This window comes from Octopus sinensis, linkage group LG1 (genome assembly GCF_006345805.1).
Source record: "Octopus sinensis linkage group LG1, ASM634580v1, whole genome shotgun sequence".
NCBI lineage: Eukaryota > Metazoa > Mollusca > Cephalopoda > Octopoda > Octopodidae > Octopus > Octopus sinensis.
Genome location: NC_042997.1, coordinates 50261977 through 50274227, shown reverse-complemented (window position 1 = coordinate 50274227; position 12251 = coordinate 50261977). Strand labels below are relative to the sequence as shown.

The 12251-nt window shown below is 35.8% G+C and overlaps 1 long non-coding RNA gene across 1 annotated transcript; it reads right to left on the bottom strand.

Annotated features, from left to right (window-relative positions):
* Window positions 1-488: 488 nt before the first annotated feature.
* On the bottom strand, window positions 489-9967 carry LOC118762207. Its single transcript, XR_004997977.1, has 2 exons — window positions 9933-9967; window positions 489-583 (listed from the first exon to the last, which is right to left on the bottom strand). It is a non-coding gene; the product is annotated as an uncharacterized LOC118762207 (long non-coding RNA).
* Between the last annotated feature and the right edge of the window lie 2284 nt (window positions 9968-12251).

Sequence of the window (12251 nt, the reverse complement as noted above, 5' to 3'; positions counted from 1 at the left end):
TCACATTTGATGGGCAGTGGATACCTTCGTTGGAGTTGGCAGATCTCTAGTTGTAAATGTTTATTCTCTCATAAAGTTCTCCGCCAATCTTGAAGATGTGATGCCACATTGTTCAGGATCCAGGATCAATGTCAGTGTTCGTCTGTCTCAGTTTGTAGTGTCGAATGAAGCAGACATATGATCTTTTCCTGGTACTGAGTTAGCTGTAGAGGATTTAGCGTGGAATCTTGGTGCTACTGATGCAGTGAATGTAATTATATATCTAATTACATATACATGTTTATATGCTTGTATGTAAATATACATATATAGATACATATAGATACATATCTATCTATATGTGTCCATCTGTTCTAATGTAATTAAATTCTATGTCTTTGTGCAGCTGAAGATTGCTCAACATTTTAAATAGATGTAATGATTGCATTTTTCAATTAAATGGAGTTGCATGAAACGATCGTACTGCATTACGTCTTGATATCCATGCGGCTTAGTTTGATTTTAAACACCTTACTTTGTAATTATATGGATATTACCGTACTAAATTCTTGTGCCTCAACTTAAGTACCATATTCATCTGAATCTAAATTGTTGATAAACTCATCTACCATACCCAAAGTATATAATATATATATATCATTAGGTTATATTTTTTAAGAACGTAGATGAGTTCAGTATAAAGTTCGTGCGCCTTCAGATTTCACCCAGAGACACAGGATCTTACGACAATGCAGGGAAGCGATTGCCTAAATAAATACTTGCGAACGTGGAGAACTACATTGCGTGAAAGCAATTATAGTGATTACAAATAAATGTTCCTCTGTACTCCTTGTTGACTCAAACTTACTTAATTATATATATAACACGTACACATTTACTCTGTATCGAGATTCTTACCTCTGGCGCTATGTCAGGCAAGGCGCGTACAGTGTGCCTGTTACCGGTATTAAGCATCTGAAGAAGAGAATCAAGGATGCTGCTCAGTCTGTTACACCTGATGCTCGTTGTGTGCGGTAAGAACTGGAGTATCGGTCAGATGTGTGTAGGAGAAGTGGAAGCCACATCGAACTCCGCTAAACTGTATGTAAATGTTATTACTTGTTCTCTTATTCAACATGAGTATGAACTGTGTAGTGTTGCAAGTTACATCAACAGCTTTGAAATCCCATTACGAAATCCCACGAGCGCACGCGCGTATGTGTATAGAAGAGGTATGCAGTAGATTGTAACCTACCTACAAAAAGTGTAATGGCAATCACTGAAGGGAAAGAGGGAGAGAGAGTGGGATATATATATATATATATATATATATATAATATATATATAACAATGATAAATATCAAAGTGAGTTATATACAGTAGCGGTAACACATCGTGACGTATTTTTGCCATTTCAATATGGCTAACCCCTAAGGGTGGATGCTACTGTAGTTTTTAGCCCCAGGAGGACACACTCCTCCAGCTGGCCATAGACACACTATCTGTGTCCTGTCAGTATTTGCAAAGGGAAGTCATCCTTCCCGTCTTCAACTTATAATACACACGGACTCGAGTTTCGAGGTATTGACCTCTCGTCAGCGTGTGACAATCAAGCTGGAGGAGTGTGTCCTCCTGGGGCTAAAAACTACAGTAGCATCCACCCTTAGGGGTTAGCCATATTGAAATGGCAAAAATACGTCACGATGTGTTACCGCTACTGTATATAACTCACTTTGATATTTATCATTGTTTGATTTCACTTTTTCAATATCAGCGACAGTGGACGCTGGAAAAAGTATAAGTATTTGTGAAGGAAATCTAATTCTCGGCGACAACTATGATTGTCACACGCTGACGAGAGGTCAATACCTCGAAACTCGAGTCCGTGTGTATCATAAGTTGAAGACGGGAAGGATGACTTCCCTTTGCAAATACTGACAGGACACAGATAGTGTGTCTATGGCCAGCTGGAGGAGTGTGTCCTCCTGGGGCTAAAAACTACAGTAGCATCCACCCTTAGGGGTTAGCCATATTGAAATGGCAAAAATACGTCACTATATATATATATTATATATATATATAATATATATATTGACCTATATATATATATATATATATTGACCCCGGTGGCATTTGAACTCCGAGTGTAAAGATGGACGAAATACCTCTAGGTATTTTGCACGCCGTGCTAACGATTCTGCCAGATAGACGATACAAAGAAAACAAGGACGGGGTCATTCGAAGTTTTCTTTCCTCGGTCAAGCACCAGCTTATCCTCGCAATTTTGGTTGATTATACTTGAGATTGCTCCAATCTGGTCATCCCGAAGGAAAAACTAAGCTTAGAGCATTAGATTCTTTGGAAGAAAGCAGCGAATGTATACAAAAACAAGGACGGAAAAAACGGACAATGTTACGCAAATACAAATACAATATTGATAATAACAGGACATAGGTTTCAAGGCCGCCGCTAATTTACTTTGGTTACAGTGGAATATATGTGTGAAACTCCAATCACTTGCATAAATTCAGTTACCTTATGCGATAAACTAAGGAGTGGTAACTTAATATCCTACTTAAATGTCAAGCGCTTCGCCTGTAGCTGGATACGACTTCCTGATCTATACACTTTTGCATATCATCATTTGACACAGACATTTCCATAAAAATCTTTTTCTCCGGCTATAAAATCCATTAAATTACTCCTCCTATAAAGATCAGATATTATTTAAAATTAAGAATGTTATTTCTCTTTCGCGTGCTGACATTAAGATCTTGGGCAATTCTGTCTTTATATATTATTATATCATTTCATATTCTCGGTGCATTTCCGTAGGAATGAGTAAAATCAGTTTACCCACAATGTCAGATGTTGCAAATAATTCCGGGAGAGAAGCCATTTCAAAAGTGTATAGCATGAATGAATACGTTAAGGGGGAAAACATAAAAATTTTGATTTCTTATGTGTTTTTGGTAATTGCATTTATGTTGTATTTAATTTGTAAATGGATCTAGAAATAGAAATGACATTATTCCTAGCTATAGCCGGATAAAAATCTGTCGTTGTTTTTAGTTGAAGTTCGTGATAAAACACCCTATAAATGCTTTTGTTGGTTTAACCATGTTTTAATTTAACTAAATTATTCATTATAGTTTATTTTTATATAATGATATTGTATTGCTAAAAATATTACATCATCGTAGTACGAATGTGCGTGACTAAGTAGTTAGGAGTGCTCGGCTTACTTTTTAAGATCTTTGGTTCCATTCTTGAGAAATGCACTTCATTTCATTTTATTACGGTCTACTCAAGTGGAAAGGAATACTACCGACGTACTGAGGCAGGCTGCTTAACACTCACCCCACGCCGCCCAAATTAACCTCCTGAATATGTGCCTGGGGTTGTAGCAGGATTCTGACAAGTTTTAATCATTGAAATCATTCTAGATTCGACCAGTGTTACAGTAGAGTCTATTTTCCTTCCTAAACTTAGGTTTATTTCTCAAATTTACGTTGTCTTTTCTGGAACAAGGTGCGCATGAATGGACTGTCACTTTCTCAGCATAGTGCTTGAAGAGCCTTGATAAATAGAGAGACCGATATAAAATTTGTTTAGATTATTATTTTTTTTTTCTTTTTAAGGTCAATTTTGCTGTTCTCTGCCTGGAGTAAGTCAAGACGATATGTCGAAGCGAGCTTTTTTTATATAAACTTCGTAAGGAGATTTGAAACGGTTGAAAACTAGCTTGGACGTTCGCACGTTGACTTAGGGGCAAGCTCGAAAAACAGAAAGGAGTTGGTCATTCCGTCATACTGAGACGTCACAGAGAGTCACTTGCTTGTTTATTACAAAGTTCTGTTTCACAGATTAATTTCATTCCGTGTACTGCGTTATAATGAGTCGTGATGTTTCCTTGTAAACGCCAGATAGATAGCAAATGTCATAATTGTGCATCCGGTATCCGACGTAACAACTTGAGGCATTGCATCTCTAATGTTCCTTGTCCGAATTGCGATGTGTGGCTCGCTAGTTAATAGTATCGTACTGATGAGAATAATCTTCAATGTGATGTAATAGTGATATATTCAATGGTCTCTGTTTAGGCGTGATACATATGATCTGTTTTATGAGATCTTTGCATTTTTTATGACGTTCAACCATCTTATAAAAATAATGCATCTGACTCTTGTAGTATACGATATGTGTGGTTTATGTATTTTTAGTGAACCCTGTATATGTCATATCAGTGTGGATGAATTTGTTCTTGTATTGTTCTATGGCCTTGTCCATTAAATTGTTTGGGTTACCATTGTTAGCTTACGTGCTTTTCTTCAAAGATGTTCTTGTTTACGGCTTCTTTAGGGAATGAACAATGAAAAACTCGCTTGAAAGGGATTTGTCAATACATATTTTATATCTCGAGGGACACTGACTATCACTGTGCACATATAAGCGTATATTTGTGTTCTTTTAGTGTAAAATAAGGTACCGTAGATATTGTTCCTTATTTACTACATTTATATCCAAGAATATTGTGGTCAGCAAATCTATAAGTCTTATCTTTCTGTATCTGTTACTATGAATACTTCATCAATATATATTTGATGAAAGTTGTGTAGTTTTGTTTAGGAACGGCTTTGTTTTCAACGTCGATGATGCAGATGTTTCGACTCTAAGTCCAAGTGAGGAACTCAGAACCGTTTTCCAAATGTTATACCGGGCGCAGCATATTTATTTATCCATTAACATAATAAAGTATGTACTTCAGTTGAGAAAAAATCCAATAGTTTGATGAAAGTAAAGGGTGACAATTAGGAATTGTAAACATATGTAAAATATTGACTTCAAACTTTGACACAACGCCAGCAAGTTCGGTGGGGAGTGGTAAATCTATTGCATCGATCCCAGTTGCTGAACAGATAGTTATTTTATCGGCCCTAAAAGGATGACAGGCAAAGTCGACTTCGGCAGGATTTGAACTAAGAACGTAAAAAAAATTACGTAAAATATTGCCAGTAAATATAGCAATCAACTTGTAAACATTCATTAATCAATACCTAAACCTTTTTATTTTATCATGAAATGAATAATTGGTATCTGGAAGACAAACTTGTGAGCTACAGAAAAGCACTTAAGATGTGCAAGCAACAGTAACTTTTGCGTGTTTCTGGTTACGACAGGTGGTTTTATGATGTGGTGTGTGCACACATTATCCAGGGTTAAGTTTATAGTTTCCTTTACTGGGACGATGGTGAAAAGAATTTCGTACATCCACCATGGAAATGTAATCAGCGCTCAGTTGCTAGTAGAATTTCTAGGAATTTATTTGATGATTGTATTCTGCATTTGTATAGTACGTACTTCTTTATAATGGTATCTGCTTTTCTTTTTCGGCAATTCTACAAGTGGTTGCATTGATTTGAGAGATTTTAGGCGGCAGATAAGATCTGTGCGTTTTAATAGTGTTATAAGTGAATGCAAGGGTTAGTTCTCTTTCTATGTGTTAGAAAAAGAATCTATTTGGAAGTTTGTGGCATTAATCAAGTTATTCAGTTTATTCAGTCTAATCAGTTTAATTTTTAGTTGAGCAGGGTTGATTTTCTTAATTTTGATGAATATGTTGTCATCAGCAACGATTTTATTTATTTTTGTAATACATTCATCATTACAACTTACAGTTCTCAAATCATTTTTTATATATTAGAATATTTTCATCGTTTTTCAGTCAGTGTTAATAAATACGTTTTGCTATGTTTCTATTCATGTTTGCAACATTCACTACTAAATAGAACTTACAGTTAGTCATTTGGTTCATGATATTCTCTCCGTTTGTAGGGCGGCGAACTGGCAGAAACGTTTGCACGCCGGGCGAAATGCGTAGCCGTATTTCGTCTGCCGTTACGTTCTGAGTTCAAATTCCGCCGAGGTTGACTTTGCCTTTCATCCTTTCGGGGTCGATAAATTAAGTACCAGTTACGCACTGGGTCGATCTAATCGACGTAATCCGTTTGTCTGTTCTTGTTTGTCTCTGTGTTTAGCCCCTTGTGGGTAATAAAGAAACAGATATTCTCTCCGTTTGTCTGTCTCTCCTCTCTCTCTCCCTCTGTATGGGTGTGTGTGTGTGTGTGTGTGAGAGAGAGAGAGTTTGTTGTGCTTTATATTTGAATGTTTTATGAAAACAAACAGCAAAGGAAATAATAACTTAGATCTTGAAAGCAAATAGAAAATTATACTTAAAGTTACTGATAGCATACAATAATGTTGTCTAAGTGAGAAAACATTTGAAAGAAACTGAAAATATAAAGAAGAAATGTAAAAGAGATTACACAATTAGACTAAAATATGGTAATTGGGTTTCATATTCTTTCAAATGATTTGTAAAAGTTAGTTTTTCAAAACAATAAAAACTTGAATTATAAGAATTAATTTGTCAGAAAAAAAAATTATTCTTTTAATTGCTATTTATTCACTTATTTGGAGGAATAAGAAAAGATTGATGAAATAAATAAAATATTCAGTAAGAATTTATCTGATATTTATGTATTTATTTGGAGATTAAAGAAAAGCAAATTTGTGGATTCTCAGATTAAAATACAAATTTGGGATTAAACCTCTTATAATAGAAATAAGGTAATGAATAACAGAAACAATAATGTCTTCTATTATTTAGTTTTGTTTCTTTATGTTCTTGAATTCTTTCGGAGATGACTTTGCCTTTTTATTCTTCTTAGAGTGGTAAAGTAACTACCAGTCAAATAAGCCGGTCATTATATTCAACTGTAATCTCTACAAAGATGTATGACCATGTGGCGATGTTAGAAATCTGCCTTAGTTACGTTATTTTATAATTATGCTCAGATAATGAAAATGATATCCTTCCGAGGCAATATGGGGGCTTGTGCCTAAGTTGGAAATAATTATTTATTAAAATAAATGACATCCTTATTAATAAATTCATCTAAATTGAAGTATTACTGGTTAGCTTATTGTATTTTATCCAGGTTAATTTATTGCAGGGTTTCACCAAGTTGTATGATAAGAGAGTAAAAATCTCGACATATGTTTTTTAAATAATAACATACCTCTGCGCAATTTTACTCGGTAAAGTATATTCTTTTCTACTCTAGGCACAAGGTCCGAAATTTTGAGGGAGGGGGCAAGTCGATTAGATCAACCCCAGTACTTAATTTATCGACCCCGAAAGGATAAAAGGCAAAGTCGACCTCAGCGGAATTTGAACTCAGAACGTAACGGCAGACGAAATACCGCTAAGCATTTCGCCCGGCGTCCTAACGATTCTGCCAGCTCGCCACCTTACTCGGTAAAGTATATTGATTGTAATCTCTGCTTATTGGAGACTTTTATTGAGTCTTCATTTTAGTAGTTAATGGATTTTAAAAAACCTGGCTAGTAGGATGTTAAAGTTGTTTAAAAAGAGAAAACTAGCACTGCAATCCAATATTAGCTTGATAACTACATATCGTGGCTTTGAGAGCTACATTTTGTCCACCGTTATTTTATTGTGGAATCAATCGCGAAAACCGAAGTGTATACTGGACATTATTTGTAACTGAGTCCATGAGAACATGGAACTGGATGGCAGTTGACACCATAGCCACAACGGCAATGGCAGCAGCAACTACAGCAATAGCGACTGCAGTGACAGCAGAAGCAGATAGCCAAGCTGCTATTGAGCCATTGGATATGTGCCACCTTAGATGAGGCAGCTAACCGGTCTCTTCCCCTAAAATATAACACCAATATTAACAATAAACGACTCACAAACTCCGCACATGTCGATCTGCATTTATCTATTAGCCTCTTTTTACTTCTTTCAACTTCGGGTTCTTCGATTTCTTCAATCTAGGGCGCAAGATAGTTGTGTCGGCATACGGAGATGATATCGCCATTTTAAGATATTCCGGCTTGCGTCGTAAGTCTCTGGATCGAGTATTCTGTCAAGATGCTTGATGTCTGATTTTAGGGGAGATTCCGTATGTTAGATAAGGATAGTAAAAGAAAAACATCATTCTTTGAATAATGTAGTAATATATCTTAGTGGAGGCGCAATGGCCCAGTGGTTAGGGCAGCGGACTCGCGGTCATAGGATCGCGGTTTCGATTCCCAGACCTGGCGTTGTGAGTGTTTATTGAGCGAAAACACCTAAAAGCTCCACGAGGCTCCGGCAGGGGATGGTGGTGATCCCTGCTGTACTCTTTCACCACAACTTTCTCTCACTTTTACTTCCTGTTTCTGTTGTACCTGTACTTCAAAGGGCCGGCCTTGTCACTCTCTGTGTCACGCTGAATATCCCCGAGAACTACGTTAAGGGTACACGTGTCTGTGGAGTGCTCAGCCATTTACACGTTAATTTCACGAGCAGGCTGTTCCGTTGATTCGGATCAACCGGAACCCTCGTCGTCGAAACCGACGGAGTGCTTCCACAATATACCTTAGCATGAAAAAACCTAGGAGATAATTGTATTTTCAAAAGTAGCTTTCTTTATTGCCATAATGATTTTGGGTCTGAGTTATCATATTTACCTGATAATGAGAACCTTCGGGCACGTCCTGAACACATAGCGCATGAAACGTATCACTCACGGAAGTGAATTTTCACCAACTGCAGAGGGAGAAAACGGTGAAAATTGATAGACTGTAAGTGGTAACGAAGAAATTTATGTATATTGAGTTATCTGGTTATCGAGAAAGTGAATAAAAGGCGAGAAAGATTGTAATAGCTTATTTTTCAATGTTGGCAAACAAACCGAACACTGCAAAAGTGAAGATTAAATTTCTATTGGTGATGGTCAGCTTTGGAATGATTTTGATTGGTCTAAATTAATCAGTTCCCCAGTATGATAAGTCTTATTTGCTTCTCACTCTACGATGTTTTAACTGAGAAGGACGTTATTTTGTATGGTTTTTCACTGGAATTTCCCAAATTTCAGTCCAGTAACTTATCTTTAAATTTCTAATCCACACCGAATTATAGTTTTCTGATTAGTAACATCAATTTTTTCTTAACAACATGGTTTGGAGTTTTAATCCTACAATACAACACCATGGGTAGGCGTCCTCAAACGTAGACTCGAGTAAACGAATGCTTTGTAAGCTGAATTTGTTAAACGGAAACAACGTAAAAGCCTTCAGTAGAAGTGTTCTTATTTTTAAGGGGTAAAATTTCTCACCACTTGTACTGGTTTTTGGTTTCGTTAATGGAATTCCCAGTTCTTTTGTCAGGAATAACACTTCTGAAGAGTCCATATTGCAGAGAAGACTTTCAAACAGCTGCTTCTTTTGGTACTCATTATAACTGTTATTCCTTCTTCAGTAATTTGAACATTGTATTCGGTAACTTCAAAAACAAATAATAGGATATGTATGTTTTAAGAATTTAATGAAGACAATCTAATAAATTAAAAAGTAGCATAGAGGAAATAAGTTTGCAGATGTTGACAGCTGTTACAATGTATATAAAATTAAGTCTCAAATTTTTGAAACAGATGTTCCGAAGATTTTAAATGCTTGCGTTTTTACTCGATTGTGCTAATTTGCATTTCTAATAATCACACGCAATTCCTTGTATGTATGTATGTATGTATATATATGTATGTATGTATGTACGTATACATAAATATATGTATATATGTATGTATGTATGTATGTACGTAAGTATGTATGTATGTATGTATGTATGTAAGTATGTATTATGTATGTATGTATACATAAATATATGTATGTATTTATGTATGTATGTAGGAATGTATGTGTGTACGCATGTATGTATGTACACATATTATATACTACATTAGTGTATCATGTGTATATTTGAATGTAATGTATTTTCTATGTGTATATATGTAGGTTTGTATACATGTATGGGTATGTATATAAATACATTTGTGTATGAGGGTGTGTGCGAATGTGTGCATGTGTGCATATATGTATACATATCTATATGTATATATATATATATATGTATATACATATGTGTGTATATAGATGTATATATGCATATAAATATATGTATGTATATACGTGTATATTTGTGTGTATGTATGTGTGTATGTATATATATATACGCACGCACAAATACATACACACACACACATATATATATACACACACACACACACACATATATATATATATATATGGTGTTCATAAATTATCATTACAATAGAAATTCAGCATCGCCCAGACGTGCTGTGCACGTGCACCCAATGGAGCCCACGTGGAAGTGTTCTCATGTTACTTATAAAACTTTGTGTTTACCTGTTTTACCAGTTAAGATTGCTGAGTTATCTACATTTTTCGTTTCTTCCTGAAATTTTCAATCATATATATACATATTAATCTGCATATATGTATCTATATATATATCATAATATAAATAATATATACATATATGCATATATACATACGTATATGTACATACATCTATACGTATATATATATATATAATATATATATATATATATATATATATATATATATATACATACATATACATATGCATATGTGGGCACAGGGTCTCATGAAACGTTTACAACAAAAAAGTACGAAGTACGGGTACATGGAGTACGAACTATTTTATCGAACAACGAAAGATACAAATGGAAAAAAAAACAACATAAAGAACGAACCATCATCAGTTCATGGCTGCTTTTCTAGTCTCGTATTTTGAGCATTTCACAACAATATACGCTTTCGATAAAACAGTTGCTCCCGCAAAGCAAATTAAATAAAATTTGGGATTCTGCTGAGGATCAAAATTGGTAACTCAAACGGGTAAGTGAAACAAGCAGGAAGGGCTGCTAAGCTTAAACGAGGTTGTGGCGGCAATGCGTAAATCAAGCTTGGACAGGAGACAGACAAGAACACGTCATCCTTGTTCCAGCTACCACAGTGAGAAGAAAGAAACACAGGTTAGATGAGGAAAGAAACATGGCCGATGGTCACGCGGGAGCCACGTAGGCAAGGAAGGTAGAATGAGGGAGAGAGAGTGACAGAATAATTGGACATAATAGTGGGAGAAGAGGAGGTAAAATAATAAGAGAGAGAAGATCGAAAGAGTAAAAAGATCGTATAGAGTGCGCATCAAAATTATTAGGATAAAACTTACTTGGAAGAGGATGCGTGGTGTTCAATCATATAATAATATAAATAGGGGACATTACTCCCCTTTTAGCGTTTGGTCCGCTACTTTTTTAGAAGCGAGATCAAGAATTATGTTCCCTTTGATTTGACAAGTTATCTCTTTACAAACTGACCACAGACAGACACACAGACACGACCAACAAAATCAGCAGTTCTCTTTCCCTCTACCCGCTGCTTGACAGACTCCCACACTTACACAGGCGTGCACACACATACATGTAGGCAGGGTCCCACACCTATATAAGATAGCCTTAATTCTTAAAACAATCTGAACATTAATTACACAGAATATATTCACACCATTTGGTTTTCGGTATTTCTCCCACTACCAGGATTGACCGCTGTCTGAACCCGATTGATTCCAACGGACATTTTCGTCGGCCTCCACCACCAGCCCCCAGACGTCAACGTACAGTGAGAGACAGTTTTGTGCTTTCATGGGCTCCTAGGGAGCGCTTTGTTCTACCTTGCTGCGCATTAGTTTTGGATTTTTAAATTCCTGGATTTTCCTGAAGAGAATGCTGCAAATGGTCTCCTTATTCAATCCGAATTTGGAAATTTGCGGCCTTTGAAACATGTGTAGAAGATAATAAAAGGAATTATTCTGCTCCATTTCTTCCCTTCACTAAATATATATATATATATATATATATTATATATATATATATGCTTGTTTTTCACTCCGGCGTGTTAACTCGAGATCTCTTGACGGCAACGTAACCTTCATTTAACTAAGGTATCTCCAGAATAATGAGTAGCTAGTGGAATAACCCTCATTGAGTAATTATTACTTCCAAGATTCTGCGAGCTAGGAAACATATGTGGTCGGAATTTTACCTGCTTCATACCTTCGACTTGGATATATATATATATATATATATATATATATATATATATATATACATATATATATATATACTCTTTTACTCATTTACTTGTTTCAGTCATTTGACTGTGGCCATGCTGGAGCACCGTCTTTAGTCGAGCAAATCGACTCCAGGACTTATTCTTTGTAAGCCCAGTACTTATTCTATCGGTTTCTTTGCCGAACTGCTAAGTTACGGGGACGTAAACACACCACCATCGGTTGTCAAACGATGTTGGGGTGG